This window comes from Armigeres subalbatus, chromosome 3, assembly GCF_024139115.2.
Source record: "Armigeres subalbatus isolate Guangzhou_Male chromosome 3, GZ_Asu_2, whole genome shotgun sequence".
In the NCBI taxonomy this organism is placed as follows: domain Eukaryota; kingdom Metazoa; phylum Arthropoda; class Insecta; order Diptera; family Culicidae; genus Armigeres; species Armigeres subalbatus.
In genome coordinates, this window is record NC_085141.1 from 211,821,215 (window position 1) to 211,839,357 (window position 18,143).

Genomic DNA, 18,143 nt, shown 5'->3' on the forward strand with positions numbered 1-18,143 from the left:
ATCAGTTAGTAGTTAATCAGGACAGACAAAAGTATTCTTTAATTGTAAAATTGTAATAGTCTTAGGAAATATTGTATCTGTTGGAAATTGTAATTTCTGTTGATATGAAAGAAGAGGAGGTTTTGCGCCCGCTTGAGGAAGGGATTTTGCTCTATTCAAGCGGGATTTTCCCTGCTCCAAATAAGAATAAATAACGAAATTATTGTCTTTATTGTTATCAAAATGCATTCTGATGACTGCAATTTTGTTTAGCAAGCTTTCAGAAAAATATTGCATTTATTGAAATAGATCCATATAGAAGAAGAATAGAAATGTGACTGTAATTTGCAGATTGTTTAAAAGACGCATATTCGTTCATTTAATTTCATTTAATTAGTTTACATCCTAACACATAACACTGAATCAACAATTTGACGCCGCAATCCACAATGCGAGGCCGCAGCTCTCCATCCTCGCATGCGCCCCCCGCTCGACAAGTCGTTTTGCTTCTGGTCTGCCCACATCGCTCGCTGCGCTCCACGCCGTCTCGTACCTGACGGATCGGAAGCAAACACCATCTTTGCAGGGTTGCTGTCCGGCATTCTTGCAACATCCCCTGCCCATCGTTCCCTTCAGGCTTTAGCTACCTTCTGGATACTGGGTTCGCCGTAGAGTTGGGCGAGCTCGTGGTTTATTCTTCGCCGCCACACACCGTCTTCTTGCACACCGCCAAAGATGGTCCTAAGCACCCGTCTCTTGAATACTCCGAGTACTTGCAAGTCCACGTCGAGCATTGTTCATGTTTCATGTCCGTAGAGGGCAACCGGTCTTATTAGCGTCTTGTACATGACAGGTCTTGCACATGACAGTAGGCCCACCGTCTACAGATGATGCGCCTTCGTATTTCACAACTAACATTGTAATCAGTCGTTAGCAAGGATCTAAGGTAGACGAATTCCTCGACCACCTGGAAGGTATCCCCGTCTATCGTAACACTGCTTCCCAGGCGGGCCCTGTCGTGCTCGGTTCCGCCCACAAGCATGTACTTTGTCTTTGACGCATTCACCACCAGACCAACTTTCGTTGCTTCACGTTTCAGGCGGGTGTACAGTTCTGCCACCTTTGCAAATGTTCGGCCGACAATGTCCATGTCATCCGCGAACCAAATAAATTGACAGGATCTGTTGAAAATCGTAACCCGGCTGTTACACTCGGCTCTCCGCATGATACCTTCTAGCGCAATGTTGAACAACATGCACGAAAGTCCATCACCTTGTCTTAGTTCCCGGCGCGATTCGAACGAACTGGAATGCTCGCCCGAAATCTTCACACAGTTTTGCACACCATCCACCGTTGCTTTAATCAGTCTAATAACCTTCCCAGGGAAGCTGTTCTAGTCCATAATTTTCTATAGCTCTACGCGGTCTATACTGTCGTATGCCGCCTTGAAATCAACGAACAGATGGTGCGTTGGGACCTGGTATTCGCGGCATTTTTTAAGGATCTGGTTCGTTGTCCAGCGGCCGTCAACGAAGCCGACTTGATAACTTCCCACGAACTCATTCACTAATGGTGACAGACGACGGAAGATGATCTGGGATAGGGGGAGGCATTCAAGATGGTGATCGCTCGAAAATTCTCACACTCCAGCTTGTCACCTTTCTTGTCGATGGGGCCCCTTCCTTCCACTCCTCCGGTAGCTGTTCAGTTTCCCAGATTCTGACTATCAGTTTGTGCAGGCAAGTGGCTAGCTTTTCCAGGCCCATATTGATGTGCTCAGCTCCGATACCATCCTTACCAGCTGCTTTGTTGGTCTTTAGCTGTTGGATGGCATCCTTAACTTCTCTCAAGGTGGTAGCTGGTTGGCTTACATCGTCCGCTGAGCTGACGTAGTCATCTCCTCCGCTGCCTTGACTTTCACTGCCTGTACTCTCAGCGCCATTCAAATGTTCCTCGTAGTGCTGCTTCCACCTTTCGATCACCACACGTTCGTCCGTCAGGATGCTTCCATCCTTATCCCTGCACATTTTTGCTCGCAGCACGAAGCCTTTGCGGGATGCATTGAGCTTCTGGTAGAACTTGCGTGTTTTTTTTTTAAACGGCACAGCTGTTCCATCTCCTCGCACTCCGCTTCTTCCAGGCGGCGTTTTTTCTCCTGAAAAAGACAGGACTGCTGTTTCCGCTTCCGTTCTTAACGTTCCACGTTCTGCCGGGTACCTTGTAGCAGCGCAACCGCACGCGCTGCGTTCTTCTTCTCCAGAATCTGTCTGCACTCTTCGTCGAACCAATCGTTCCGTCGACTTCGTCCCACATACCCGACGTTGTTCTCCGCTGTGTCGTTAATGGCTGCTTTAACTGTATTCCAGCAGTCCTCAAGAGGGGATCCATCGAGCTCACCCTCTTTCGGCAACGCTGCATCGAGATGCTGCGCGTATGCAGAGGCGACATCAGGTTGCTTCAATCGCTCTAGGTCGTACCGCAGCGGTCGTTGGTACCGAACATTGTTGATGACGGATAGTTTTGGGCGCAGTTTAACCATCACCAGATAGTGGTCAGAGTCGATGTTAGCGCCACGATATGTCCTGACGTCGATAAAGTCGGAGAAGTGCCGTTCGTCAATCAGAACGTGGAAGATTTGTGATTCTGTCTGCAGTGATGATCTCCAGGTGTACCAATACGGAAGGATGTGTTGGAAGTAGATGCTGCGAATGGCCATATTCTTGGAGGCAGCGAAATCAATTAGTCGTAGGCCATTTTCGTTCGTCAGCCGGTGAGCGTTGAATATTCCAATAGTCTATCTAAACTCCCCCTTTTGGCCAACCTGAGCGTTCAAATCTCCTATGATGATTTTGACGTCGGATTTTGGGCAGCTGTCGTACTCACGTTCCAGATGCGCGTAGAATGCGTCCTTATCATCATCAATGCTTCCGGAGTGTGGGCTATGGACGTTGATTATGCTGAAGTTGAAGAACTGGCCTTTGATCCTCAACCTGCACATTCTCTCGTTGATCGGCCATCACCCGATTACGCGCCTTTGCATGTCGCCCATCACTATAAAAGCTGTTCCCAGCTCGTGTGTGTTGCCGCAGCTCTGGTAGATGGTATAATTACCTATAAACGTTCGCATCATTGATCCCTTCCAACAAACCTCCTGCAGCGCTACGATGCCGAATCCACGGTCCTTGAGCACATCGGTGAGTATGCGTGTGCTTCCGATGAAGTTGAGAGATTTGCAGTTCCACGAACCGAGTTTTCAATCGCTAGTCCCTTTTCGTCGCAGTGGTCTTCGCCGATGGTTCCGGTCCGTACTCTCTTGTTGATTGTTCGTTGAACGATTTTTTTTGGCTGGCTTGCAGGGCCTGACACCAAACCCCCTAAATTTCCGGAGGACCATGGTGCACAGTTTCACTTAGAGTCCCTCGCTAGCACTCGGACGATGATCAGCCGCCCCTAACATGGAGAACAGACGCTGTTGTGAGCCGATCCTGACATGGAGAACAGACGCTCAATAAGATTTGCACATCCGGAGAGGAGCAAACCCCCCCCTTCCCTGTCAGCATACGACCATAGTTCCCACCGGGGTTGGTTACCCGATCTTCCCTAAGGTTGCTCGTATCCCGACCAGCACCGCGGGGAGGTAGGGATAGGAGTTGCTGGGTAAGAGGCTAAGAACCGCGAGATGGGGTCTATTTTATTCCTTCAGGTACGCGAAGTAAAAATGGTACGCTTTACCCAGTATTTGCCGTGTTTCTCCAGGATATCCTCCGGAAATTTTTACTGGAATTCCCCCGGAAGTTCCTCCAGGAGTTGATAATTTATAATTTTGCAACAGTTCTTCGCGAAATAAATGGCATCAATATTATGTTTGTACAGCATCACATTCTACCGACCAATATGTGAAAATCTCACGTGTATTTTTTATTACCTAAACTAATTAAAATTTTATATACCATCATTCCAATTCTATATAATTATTCTAACAAATTATGAAAATCTAAAACGTGCCGTTTCTACAAAGTGATTCACAAGCCTGGTGGTTACAAAAGAAAACCTTGTTTTGTGTTGCAGAGTTTAATTTTCGTGCCTATCTGTAATATTTTTTGTGATATGAATGCTAAAATTAAGAATTGACTTGGAAATCTTGTAGTTCCTAACTATGGACGTGTCTAACGAGCTGCTAGGTGGCAATGTTTCAGTTGTGAGATACTGGAAGCCGTTGGAGGGGAATGTGTTTGATCTCGGTTTACCGCACCAAGGACCAATGTTGTTACCCCAACTGACAGACACACTGGTGGAAACCAGCAGAAAAATTATAATAATTCGTATAATCGTCTTCATACCTATGTCAGTTGGACTTGCTAAACGCTCGCACAGAAGGCAAGACGAAAACGTGCCCGATTAGCTCACCGTGATGTTTTACGATGCTTTCGCATCTGATTCGAGGTGTTCCTGGTGTAAGCTCACCTGATTTGCTATGTAAAATTATTCACAGCTTTAACGCCATATGATGCGACGGTTCATCTGCATAACTCTAGTAGGTCCCTGCAAACATGTATGCGCATAGATGAGCATGACTATGTGACGTTAGGTATGTGATGATTACGACAATCAAGAAGGTAGACATGATTACGGGGGGTGGCGCGTAGAACGTCTTCTTTGTTCGGATGACACTGTCGACTGCGGTGATTATAGTCAATGTGTTCTGCTGGGGCCACACAATTAAGTTGATTATCTATGAATTTTCCCAGCGCGGAGTGCCAATGCGAATCTCAAATGGGACGACGGCGGTGTCACGGATCCGAATGAACGCAGGAAGTCAGCCATCAGTCATTTCGGTCGTGTAACCTTACACATAAAGTTTAATGTTAGACAAGCATTAAATTGGCTGAAACGCGCAGGGAAAACATCGCTCAGCGGTAGTTGTCACGAAAATCCTCCGCGGTGCCCGAAGGAAGACGATATGCTTACGGTTGCCACGTCTTTGGCCCTTGGCATGGAGCGGCCGAAAAAAAAGGAAAATGCTATTTTATTGTCTAATAAAATTAAGTCTGTTTTCAATTTGCGCTATCTTTCATCAGTTCATTTCCTCTTTTTGAACGCAGACGTTTGTGAAAAAGAGTAAGGGCTGTACAACATTGTTGACCTTTCGCAGGACATTGGGAAATTAATACAGCTCTTAAGATGGAAACTAAGTATTCGTGTTGGCTAATTTGTATGACGAGGATGCCATCATTTTTATACTTTGTTTTGTGCATCACTGAATATTTAGAGTTTTCCCAGACATTCGTAACACTAACAATGGCAGAATACTGTGGAGTTATACTAAAAGAAAATTGTGGTTTCAGTGAAACTAGACCACATTAGATGCCATAATCAAATTTCCAGAAATCTAGGCGAACAAAATAGAATTTGTATGGTTTGGTTGCCTTAGAACGCATTCTTTCAATACATTGTGGCAAAGTACTAGTATTATGTCGAAAGCGTTGGATATTATTGAATGTCATCTTCAAAAGTTCGGATTGCCAGCAGAATAGTAAATTGAGATATTGTGATAGGCACCAACATTATTCGATAATTTTTATTGCATTATACCTATATGTAAGCCGTTTTCACTGAAACCTTTGCGTAGTCCTGATGGATTCTTGATCTGTAGCCAGCAGTGGTTGGACCATTAGTCCAAGTTTCTGGAGATAGTATAAAATATGATGAAAGTGAATGTCACACAAAATGACAACTCGGAGAAAAATGCATTGCTAACATACTCTCGGAAACTCGAAACATCTTCGATACCCGTGGAACGATATAAGAATTAAGATAGGACAGAATACTAGAGTTTCTGCGTCCGATGGTACCGTTTTTGTCGTATTATTTTATGCCAAGTTATGCCAATTGAAAATTGTGTGTTCCAATCTTTTTGTCTAACCCCTGTATAAGTACTTCCATGGTTCTTTAGAAATAGAATTGCAGTTCAATTAATCAATATTTTTTCCTAATGTTTTTAAATTTAGTTATACTCGTTGCCAAACACTATTCAATAATGATATTTAATCTTTCATTGACAGTGTAGAAATCGCTTTTTTCTAAAAAACCTGAACCAGATAGGACATGTTTTCCATAGTACCATGCAATGAATGCTTCGTCGTGCAAAAATACACGATTCGAATGCATCGGTTTTGTGTACGATTTCTTATTTTCTTGCACATCAGTCAATCAATTGAAAACTGGAATGTTGCCGAACAGAGTTTGATACTTCAAATTTGTTAGCTCAAGCAGGTATGCATCATTATCGTTCAATAGAAGCGAAAACCAATCTGCATCTCCTGATACATTCCAAAACGAATCGATCTGCATTTTTACTAGTGAATGCTGTTTCTGAAAAGCCAATGCAAATAGGGGAACTGTTCAATTATCCATCTGCAGCACATTCATCTCATCGTGAAACTCAGGAATTAAGCAACAAAAATGTTATCGGTTTTTTTTTATGTACCTGTGGTTTGGCTTTATGATTGATACTTAAAATCTCCTATTTTCCTATTGGAGGAATGCTTCATGGTGTACGAATACATAATGGATTTTGCTTTTCAAGGAACTATTTGCCACAGAATTGTCAAATCGAAAATAGGAACTCAGCAGTCCCATTCGGAAAGTGTCCGTACAAGATGATTGTCATCATCACAGGTCTTTTCCCACAGAAGCTCTGATCTGGACATATTTATCTTACGGCGTACAATATGATAAACGCTAAGCCGGATTTAGCCGGAAGGGGGCCCCGGGGCCAACAGTTTGTGGGGGCCCAAAAAATGTACAAAAAGGTTGGTTTTGGTACATAAGATTTGTGGGGGCCCGGGGCCATGGTCATTTGGCCGAAAAAGCCGTTTGGTCAAAAAGGCCATTTAGCCGAACGGGTCAAACGGCCGTGAATGTCCATTATCGAAGGGATCATATACGACCATATATGGCTAAAAATGTCAATGGATTGACAGAGAGAAACATTGGACCAAACAGGTCGTTTCACAGAATAGGGAAATGAGAAGTAACAAGTAAGAAATGGAAAACTAGACGTTGTACATCTCACTTCTCATTTATCTTACTGAGAAGTGTTTAGTATTCCTTATATGTCACTTCATATTAATTACTTCTTTCTTTTCAAGGTGAGAGAAGAGATACGAAATAGTGAGAAGTGAAAAGTGAGTTAAAAATGTTAATATTCCTTATTTCTCATTTTTCACTTATCACTCTTACTTCTCATTTCTCGCTTTTTACCTCTAATATGAGATGTTAGATATGAGAAAATAGATATGTATTTCGTTTTTCCTTTCTATTGTCTTACTTATAGTAATTTCTCGCATCTTATGAGAGAAAAGTGAGCTATCTATCTTCTTTTATTTTATTTTTCATTTATCCTTCCTTCCTATCCCTCCTTTCACGTTTCAGTGGCGATTTCTCAAGTTCCGTGACACATTTTCGTCTATGGTTCACTCCAATGTAAACATACCAACAGCCGCCAAACTGCAATACCTCTTGCAGTGTCTAGAGAGGAACGCAAAGAAACCTTACGAGTCGGTCGATATCGAAGCCGACAATTACGCTTGCACTTGGGACGTACTCCTCAAGCGATACGACAACCGTCGATTCCTCAAGCGACAACTTTTCCGGGCACTCTACGATTTGCCAGCAGTCAAGCAGGAGTCTGCTAATCGCATCCACAGCCGTATCGACGATTTTCAGCATCATGTGAAGGCCTTGAAGAAACTGAACGAACCTGTGGAGCACAGGGACACACCGTTGGTGAAAATCTTGTCTTACCAGCTGGACCAACCCACTTTGCGAGTCTTGGAGGAGAATACTAGTTCGCAGGATCACATGAAGTATGAGGAGCTGGCTGGATTTCTCTATCAGTGCGTACGAGTGCTGAATTCAGTAGAATACGAGCACTATCAGCAACCATCGCCGTCGGCAAAGGTGTCCGGCAACATTCCAAAACCCACCGAAATCAAGTTCGCAGCCATCGCCGCAGCATCCGTATCTACTGTCCTGCTCCTACAATGACGTCCTTCGCAAATGCCCTATCTTCCTCGGGAAAGATGGGCGCCTTCGCCGAGAATTCGTCACGTTGAAGCGGTTGTGTTGGAAATGTCTGTACAGCGGACATCAGTCAACAACCGTCTCCGTCCACTAGCGTGGGCACTCGAAGCTCCGCTCCTATCAATGTCAGCATAGCAGACCAAACTGCATGCTATACTGTTTTGTTCAAAAAGGGTTGTCCTTAATGTCGTTGATGACCATGAGTACTAGGCAAGGGTTTTACAGGACTTGGCTTCAATGTCCAACTTCATTTCGAAGCCACTAGCGAAGCTACTGTTCAAACCCGGTCGAAAGTGGACATATCCATAGCAGACATTGGCCTCTCCACACACAGTGCGAAAAGTGCAACTACCGCTACCATCCAGTATAGAACACGTGGAGTTTTCGACGAAGCTACAGTTCCTCATTCTTAACAATCCTTCGGCACAGCTGCCGATAATACCACTGAATATCGTGGAATATTCCCAGGGATGGTCTCTCCGACCTTCAATTCCACATCCCAGGGAGGATATACCTCGTTATTGACAGTGAAGCCTCCATAGTGGTCGGGAGATACCGTTGGGGGACGGACTTCTTGGTTGATTGAAACACCATTCGGATGGGCTGTCGCTGGCACCGCATCCAGTCAACACAATTGTATTCCTCAGATCTGCAACCTTCAACGCTTCTAGAGCTTGTGAAGACTTTATTGTAAGACTTACAATTTTCTAGAATAGTGCGATTAGTTTTAGATTTATAAATGTATTAAACAGTACGATGTCACTTACTGTAGTAGCTCTTCGTATCGCACACCAAAATAATTCCGATTACAACCATCTGATTTAGAAATGTAACCGTAGATACCTTTTCAGTTTTTCAATTGCTTTGATTAGTCCAAGTATTCTTAGTAAGGCTAGATATAGATATTTCAGTTACCTCCTATTTTTATGTACTCATAAAGATATTCAGGTTATTTTTCACTATGTTCTATAGTTTGGTCGTCTGTCCTATTTTAGGTAAATTTAGAGTAATTAATTCAATAATAACACTTTAGTTTAATAATTCATACCCAGTAGTACTGAGGACTACAAGTAAACGACAAAAAATTTGGATTTCAAGAAATAAATTACTCAATAGCAAAAACGATTCACACATGGATTCAACTGATCTAACTTTCTAATTCCATAACTCATTCTCTCGATTAAGTGACAGTTTAGCAGCCCTGGAATTGTTCAATCCTCTTCGCAGTCATTGGGTGTAGCCAAGCGTTGGGCAGTCCTCTTGTCAGTCGTTAGGTGTGGCTGAAATCTGCGATTGATTAAACCAGGGGCGTAGTAAGATCGCCAGTTGACGTTGCGCATTTAACAACTATGCTTCAGAAGTTCTGGGAAATCGAGGACATCTCCAACGGACCAGCACTATCCATTAAGAAAGATAATTGTGAGATGAACTTTGTAGGTACTACCACCCGTGATCATTCAGGAAGGTATATCGTCCCCAGTCAACACTGAATCGTATATGATGCAACATAAGATGCTAAAGTGGAGGTGATATATGTACATATTGTATGGGGAAGTACTTATATGCCTCCACTTTAGCATCTTATTTGACATCATATACGATCTTGTGTTGACTGGGTCAGTCCTCCTCAAACTGACAATCCAGATATTGTCCTAGGAAGCTCAAGGAATATTGCAGATCGCCGTCTTGAAAGTGTCGAGTGGCGTCTCGAACGTAATTCTGCCACCAAGGACGCGTACCATCGTTTTATAGACGAATATCTCCAGTTAGGGTATATGAAGAAGCTCATCGATCCAATTGACGACAGTAGACAACCGCACTGCTACATACCGCACCGCCGTCTTCAAAGAGTCGAGCACGTCTACAAAGGTTCGGGTCGTTTTCGATGCGTCATGCAAGACATCTCCCGGATATTCATTAAACGAGGTAGATGCTCCTCTCTCCGGAAGACCGAAAATTCCTGCGTATTCGCTTCCGGACGAACTCCAACGACCCTATTTCCACCTATGAGCTGCAGACGGTGACCTACGGTACCGCGTCTGCTCCGTATCTTGCATCGCGGACTCTGCAGCAAGTTTAATGCGACAATTGGCACCAGTTTCCAGCTGCAGCATCCAGTCATTTACGATTTCTACGTTGACGATTTCCTTTCGACCGCTGATGACGTAGAATCTGCAATTGAAGTGAGGCAACAAGTAACGTCGATGCTGAAGACTACAGGCTTCCCAATTAAAAAACGGACATCGAATGTTTCGGAAGCTCTGTTACTGACGGCAAAATCAAAGTTATCCAGTCGACATTCCATCGCCCGGCTGAAACTCTGTGCTGCACGACTGTCAACGTAGCTGTTCGAAAAGGTAATCTTCACCTTGAAGATTTCGCCGCCCGCCTATTTTTGGCCGAACCTCCTACCACAATCTACAAATCCAGCACTCGACCGTTGTAAGTCACTGGAAACATGTATCTGGTCTCGACAATCCCGCTGACGATACAATGCAAGCTGGTGGAACGGCCCAATTTTGTTGTCACTAGATCCAGATTACTGACCGAATCGCATTCCCACTGAAAAAGAAGCAGAGACTACCGCCGAAGAACGCAATGTGTCACACGTTACAATGAGCGTCATTCAGAACGAAATCTACGACAATCTGTTCGCACGCTACTCCAGTTTCTCCAAGGTTCGTCGTGTTACTGCATTCTGCTTACGATACCTGCAGCAGTTCTTGAGAGCACGCACAGTACTGCGTTGAACCGACGCAGACAGCTACCACCAACTCAGTATTTGCATCGACACCGTTTCTACAGTCTCCAGCGAAATTCATCTGAGTTGGCTAGCCCGCTTACTGCAACGACTATTTTAGCCCTAATTAATTTTCAGTTTCCGGTTCGATTTCGGTTGCTCTTTCGAGAGTAGTGCTTCATTCGGAACCTAGTTAGAGGTCCGAAGAGCGAAGAAAACCTAGTTCTGAAGAACCAGTACGTTTTTCTGGAGACAAACGGGTGTGTGGTGACCCAAGCCCCTGGCCAGTACTCCCGCGCGTTAATTGTACTGGACTTGGTGTTTTGCAGTGGCTGCTGAGGTAGCGAAAAAAGTTCTTCGAAACCAGAAAGTTTGCATCCGAACATTTTTTGGTCCTTCGAGCCGGATGGAAGGTCCAGGCGCACTGGTCAATTGTGTGGCCATTGTACATTGGCAAGAAAGCTCTATCGCGCTCGGAGGTTGCAACCTAGGCGGGTGCTCCTCGAAAGAAAAGAGAAACAAATAAACATACACAGTGAAAGTGATATTGAGCGTGCTCGTTGGGTAATTGATGAGCCCGTAATCGAAGCGATCGATCAGTGAGCATAGAAAATTTGTGCGTTAGGTGGAAGCGACCATCTGCAACAACAATCCAGTCTGTCAGTTCCAGTTAAATGCATGTGGCTTGTGGTAGCAATTAAATTGAAAGATAATTCTAACCAAATTGAATTCAACTTCAACTGGTTGATGAAAGTTGGCTAACTTATTCAAGTCATTGTGGCAATTGGTGGGAAACGGTACATAAACCGTACGGAATCCGTTCGCGCCCTTGATTATGTTTCGCGTATCCTTCCACCATATGGTCGCATATGATTCTGGGCTTTGGCCATGAACACGCTGGCTACACGCGGTGGGAACGAATTTGGAAAAGGAACTAGAGAAGGAGGAACCTCACTCATAACCGACGATTAATAATTTCCACAATACGTACCTTTCATGGATGTGGCTGTTTCCCTCTTCGCTCCTTAGTTTGCTGGAATATGCTGAAGTGGAACCACTTGTAGTCGGTTTGCACTGTACTGTAATCGGATCCGGAAGATATTTAACGTCGTCCTTAAGCGGAAAAAATATGTGAAAATTAGTAATGATGCAATAATCGCAGATTCAAAGTACTCACCCAATACAACTGCCACTGTAAATGCTTTGGTCTTAGCACGAGCTTCCCGTTGGTCGTCAGTCACCGGAGCCTGGGAGATGGTTTTCTTGGTGGGCCAAATTTCCGGAAGCGATTGATCTTTTGGACGATAGACGGAATTATTTATCAACCGGTTTGGTGAGGTGAAAAAAACTATCTCATCGTAACGAGAATTGTAGGCGAACCAGCTCCTTAGTTATGGGTACGATGAAGTGCACGTTGGAAATTATCTTGCGATTGGAAGTGATCCCGACGAAGCGTTCGCCGTGAGTCACCAGTTTGGAAACAATGAGGTGACTGGGACTGGTATGTAATTTTAAAACAAATTTTGCTATGACTCATTTCCTCCTTTCGTCGGAAATTCCTTACAAGGGGGAACTTGAATGCCGGTCGTTCCGGATCCTTCACAATTTTTTTTACCTTTCCGTGTCATACACCAAAGCCACCAGAATTGACTGCTTCGTCGACCGATCTAGCGCCGTCAGAATCTTCGTTTTGTCCACCCACTTTTCCACCTTCAGTTCAGAGGCAGCTCATCGTATAGGACCATCATGATCAGGATATGTTCCTGTCGTATGCCTTGCAACAGCACATTTCGATCCCCGCATAAATAGCACTGTTCTTGTTTGTACAGTGGATGATTTTCTTCCAACTAAATCGAAGGAGGTAATTGTCCAACAACTTCGTATCTTGGGCCCATTCCCCGCCGTTTCTTTGAGCAGTTCGCTGGGATCCACGACTGGAAGGCCACGGACAGCCAACTCCGCTTGCGCTCCCGTGTCATTTGGAACACGCTCACTCTGGACGATTCAGTGTTTCTTGAGCTGGAATCCAATGTGCTGTCGAAGTAGGACGGTCGTGAAATGTATTTCGGTAATTCAATTTTTTGACGTTGGACAACGTCTTACCCGAAGGTACTGGGTGTCAAATCAGAATCTAAAATTGGGGACCGTCACGAAATCATGCAAGATTTTGAACGTTAATAGAGCCTTTATTGTTTTGATTTAATAATGATCCGTTGAACGATTGGCAAAGCGCGCGACTTTTTGCCATTTGAATTGTGAATAAGCATGAGACAGAGTTGCCAGGAAATATTGTTCAGTTATACTCTCCCCACTGTATAGAGTTGCCAAAATACGACAATTTTAGGATCACCGTCGTCTGGCAGGAATATTCATTTCATAAAACAGACAATATTGACGTTTTGAAAAAAAATTAAAAAAATAGCTGTTCTATAGAAACAGCTTATTTTATGCGCAATGTTAACTAAACCCAAGGACGTTTTAGGGAAAAATTCAAAACATAAGGGTTTGGTCGTACGGGAAAGGTCTATTCAATCGAACCAAATAATGAACCATCCGTAATCATAGTGGTCACCAGCAGGAGGTAACACAACAAATAACTTTTCAGCGTAGGTAGTGTATAATTTGGTTCTCTAGAATCATGCTTTTAGCTTTGTTGTAGTCACCTTAGCAGGAATGCCTATTTTGCATAAAAAAAATCCTTGATCCAAACTTGTAAACATGGATTCAAATTTTATTAAAAGTTGATTTTTTCACAGCACAGTTCAACTTTGGAAAATCAAAAACCAACTTGATCCGGTGTACCTTAACCCTATTTATACTAACATTCCACCGCGTGCGTTTTCGTAATGCAAAAGTTATTCGAAGTTTGTCATTATAAGATGATTGGCAGCTGGTGTTAATTCCACATTACCAACTTAATGGAGGCTGACGCAAAGTACTGGATGGTCTGATGAACATGCTTCTGATTTTCTCTCACGTGTCGATAATTGTGTGTCAATCTGTCAGAGCTGTTCAGTGATTTTCTTTTCACCGGAGTACGTTAAATTCCACGGATTCCCCCGTGCCGGTTCAATTTACCAGATCAGATATAGTTGTAAGCAGCTACGTGGAAATGTACATCAACAAGAACATCGGCTCACTTTTAAACGACACCATCGCCGCCTAGCCGTAGTGCAACCAGCCAACAAGTCGAACCCACGAACGAGATTTTCAAAGGGAAATAATGATTGTCTATTAACCTCTGGTGAGCAGGCGAAGGCTTGGAGACAGGATTCTGAACTGGTACAGATGATGGTGATGCTTCTCCCGCTATTGCCACTGTTCGTGAATGGCATGTGGGTGTTTATGTTTGCGTTGCGTACATACATTCACACATACATACATCCGCTCATGGTTGAGCGTGAATGAAGGAAACATCCGACTTGGGCGCCGTCGAAACGAACGTCATCATCCAGGACAGGGTGGTGCCTAATCTTTTCATCCTTGGATACGTATTGCTAGACGGTATTTTCTGACTCGAATTCCTGGTGCCGTTCTACGGCGGACATTGCGTTACTGCTATAAGGTGCTCATGGCGGTGGCGGTGATGATGATGATGATTATGAAGATAAAGATAAAGATGGCAGAGAACGTTCTTGGTTACCTACTTTGATGTTGGTAATGAAATTAGATTTGACGCAATGGAAATTGGAATGCTGATTATTGCAGAATTAAAGTAATGCATCTCGGAGATACTTCTTGATTTACTGATACTACGAGAATGGAATCCGGTATGATTGGAGCAGCTTTGGAGATGGAAGGGTTGATTCACATAATGCCTCTCAATGCCTTCTTCTGATTTTAGCTCGCCTTACGAATAGCTTGATGTATCATTATTAACATTTATTGAAAATTAGTTTCATTGTGGCATTTTGTGCACATCTCCATGTGCAATAAAGAGCCGTAGAATATCTTCCTTTACTCATATGACATCCTTCAACTGAAACATTACTGGCTCCTTGCTTAATTGAGAAGTTTGAACGGTTGTTGGTCAATTATAAATGAGGACAGAGAAATGGCAAGTACATACACTGCCAATGTGCTATAATTTGACTTCCCATTACACCGTTTTATTCAAACGAAACCCATGCCCCGATGATATAACCAAAGAACACCCAAAAGATACAGAGTAAACAACGTTACACTTGAAGTCGTTCCACAGCGATCCAATGGTTGAATGTGATTTGCGTTTCACCTTCAAGCCCAACCCCCGACGACGGTAAGCCAGGGTAAATGGTGTTGAAAATAGTGCTGTGGTTGGGAAAAGCGTGTGAAAAAAGTGCTACTTGTCGAGACGAGACAAAGAAGCTGTGGGTAAGTGTATTAAAGGTTTTCCCACTGCGTTGAAGGAGTACCATAATTTATGAAGATTTATCGCACATCATCATCAGCGTCAGCTGGAGCCGAGGATGAAGCTTTAACGCAGGCTGCCGCCCGTTTTCTTGCAAAGTTCAGGGTGCGGATGAATTTATGTCGCAAATTAACAGTAGCTTCTGCGACGATGTGATGCGACCTTCTTTAGCGATGAAGATGGGGAAATCGGATAGAAAAGCGACTGCAGGACGTAAGAATACATGAATTAGCGCTGTTCGCAAGGACTAATTGCTCGCTTTCAGGATGGGATGCGGCGGCATTAATTTTATTCGCTCTTGGTGAGGGCTAGTTAGCCGTAGAATATGATGGCGTTGATTTGGTTGGTATTACCATGCTTATGATGTATTCGACTAGGAGAGCTGATCTTGTTGGAGCAATCTCAATTTTGGAGGTTTACTTTCCTAGCCAGTCGAATGCAGTGTAGGAAACCTAATGAATTTATTCCTCATACAGTAATTCGCAATTGATACAAATCTTTAGCAAATATGATGCTGGTAAGCTCAAGAGCTCTTAGCACACGGCAGGTATTCCCGTCCATAGTCGTAGGGGATCAAACCAACGGAGGCAACGTCCATTTGCTAAAACTCCACAATTGCAGAACGTTTTTACTGAGCTTACTATTTGATATGGATAAGTTTGGCAAACAAGTGTCTTTTTTATTGGTTTTCGAGACTATGACGAAAAATTTTGGTTCTGGAACCAACAAAACTGCCTGTTCGATCTAACGAACATGTTAGTCGATGTCTCCAGTCAGCTCTCAGTTCACTCTATGATAGACTTCTGTGCATCACCGGCTGAGCCAAGATCTTGATCTACGCAAGGAAGAATTCGCTCACAATCGATAATGAACGAAGGGCACCAATATCCCCAAATTATAACAAGCCGTAAAAACAAATTTATTGTAACCTAATACAAGTGCGAAGTGACAGGATCTAAGAAGCAGACCCAGAGAAAAGCTATTGAAAAACTCTTCGTGCGGGCAGCAGGGACTATGCCCAAGGGCTTGACGATCCCTCCCCAGGCCATCTGCGAGTTGTGGTGTGCCTAGGATGTGGTGGGGTTTGACAGTGGGCCCTGTTAAATTCCTATAAAAAGCTGCATGTAGGCCCCATCAAAGCGACCGTGTGCCGCTCAAAGCGCACAAGCCCAAGTCCTGGTGTCAGGTGGGACGCTAAACACCCCTGACACGACGGCCCTCCGACGGGACAGGAGGTTTGCCCCAATAAGCCGCCTGTAGAACCAATAATTTCGAACAATATAAGAGATAATGCGTCTCGATATAATCGGCAAAGACCTAGGTGACGAATAAAGGATCACGATTGAAAGCTTGGAACATGGAACTGCAAGTCGCAAGGTTTCGCAGGTGATGAATTACACCCCCGCAACTTCGACGTCGTGGCGCTGCAGGAGGTTTTCTGGACAGGACAGAAAGTGTGGAAAAGCGGGCATCAAGCGGCTACCTTCTACCAAAGCTGTGGCACTACTAACGATGCGGGGAACCTGCTTCATAGTGCTGGGTAAGATGCGCCATCATGTGATTGGGTGGCAGTCAATCAACGCAAGGTTGTGCAAGCTGTGGATTAAAGGCCATTTCTTCAACTATAGCAGTATCAACGTGCACTGCTCACACGAATGGAGACCCGACGACGAGAAAGAAGCGTTCTACGCACAGCTGGAGCAGACATACGATGGATGCCCACTGCGGGACGTAAAAATCGTCATCGGTGACATGAATGCACAGGTAGGAAGGGAGGAAATGTATAAACCGGTCATCAGAACGGATAGTCTGCACACCGTATTAAATGACAACGGCCAACGATGCATAAACTTCGCAGCCTCTCGCGGAATGGTAGTCCGAAGCACCTTCTTTCCCCGCAAAAATATCCACAAGGCCACATGGAGATCACCTAACCAAGAAACGGAGAACCAAATCGACTACATTCTAATCGACGGTAAATTTTTCTCCGACATCACGAACGTCCGCACTTACCACAGTGCAAACATTGAATCCGACCACTACCTCGTTGCAGTATGCCTGCGCTCAAAACTCTCGACGGTGTACAACACGCGTCGAAGTCGGACGCCGCGGCTTAACATTGGGCGGCTACAAGATGGTAGACTAGCCCAAGAATACGCGCAGCAGCTGGAAGTAGCACTCCCAACGGAAGAGCAGCTAGGCGCAGCGTATCTTGAAGATGGCTGGAGAGATATTCGATCCGCCATTGGTAGCACCGCAACCGCTGCACTTGGCACGGTGCCCCGGATCAGAGGAACGACTGGTATGGCGACGAATGTGAGCAGTTAGTGGAAGAGAAGAATGCAGCATGGGCGAGATATGTGATATGTGCAAGGACATAAACGGGAACCTTCTTATGAACGAGCGTGAGGTGACCCAAAGGTGGCGGCAGCACTACGAAGCACTACTTCACCTGAATGGCGATCTGGTAGACTAAAATGGCGGTATGGTGATCCTGGGAGAACGCGGGCAGGACATAATTATCAGGAAATCCAGGAAGAGATTGGACGGCTGAAAACAACAAAGCCCCTGGTGTTGACCAACTACCCTAGTAGCACAGTTCAGATCGAGTTGGTTGCAAAAACTCCAATGTGACTGGATTTGGTCACATATGAGTCACAGTTACTGATATGTGACAAGTGTGCTACTTGGGTACCAGGAGAGCTGTATAAACACGGTGGTGAGGCACTGGCTAGAGCGCTGCACATTACCAAGATTTGGGAGGAGGAAGTTTTGCCGCAGGAGTGGATGGAAGGTGTCGTGTGTCCCATCAGGTAATACAAAGAGCAGGGATTGACACGAGTGGTACAATTTTCAATAAGTCCGTCCAGCTATTTGGCTTCGCCGACGACATGAAGATTATGGCACGTAACTTTGAGAGGATGGAGGAAGCTTACATCAGACTGAAAA

The 18,143-nt window shown here is 44.4% G+C and overlaps 1 protein-coding gene and 1 pseudogene across 1 annotated transcript in view; one reads left to right on the forward strand and one right to left on the reverse strand.

Moving 5' to 3' along the window:
* Window positions 1–18,143, forward strand: part of LOC134219102 (uncharacterized) — a 434,839-nt gene that overhangs the window by 299,300 nt on the left and 117,396 nt on the right. The window lies entirely within an intron of this gene.
* Window positions 10,059–12,877, reverse strand: LOC134219333 (uncharacterized; annotated as a pseudogene).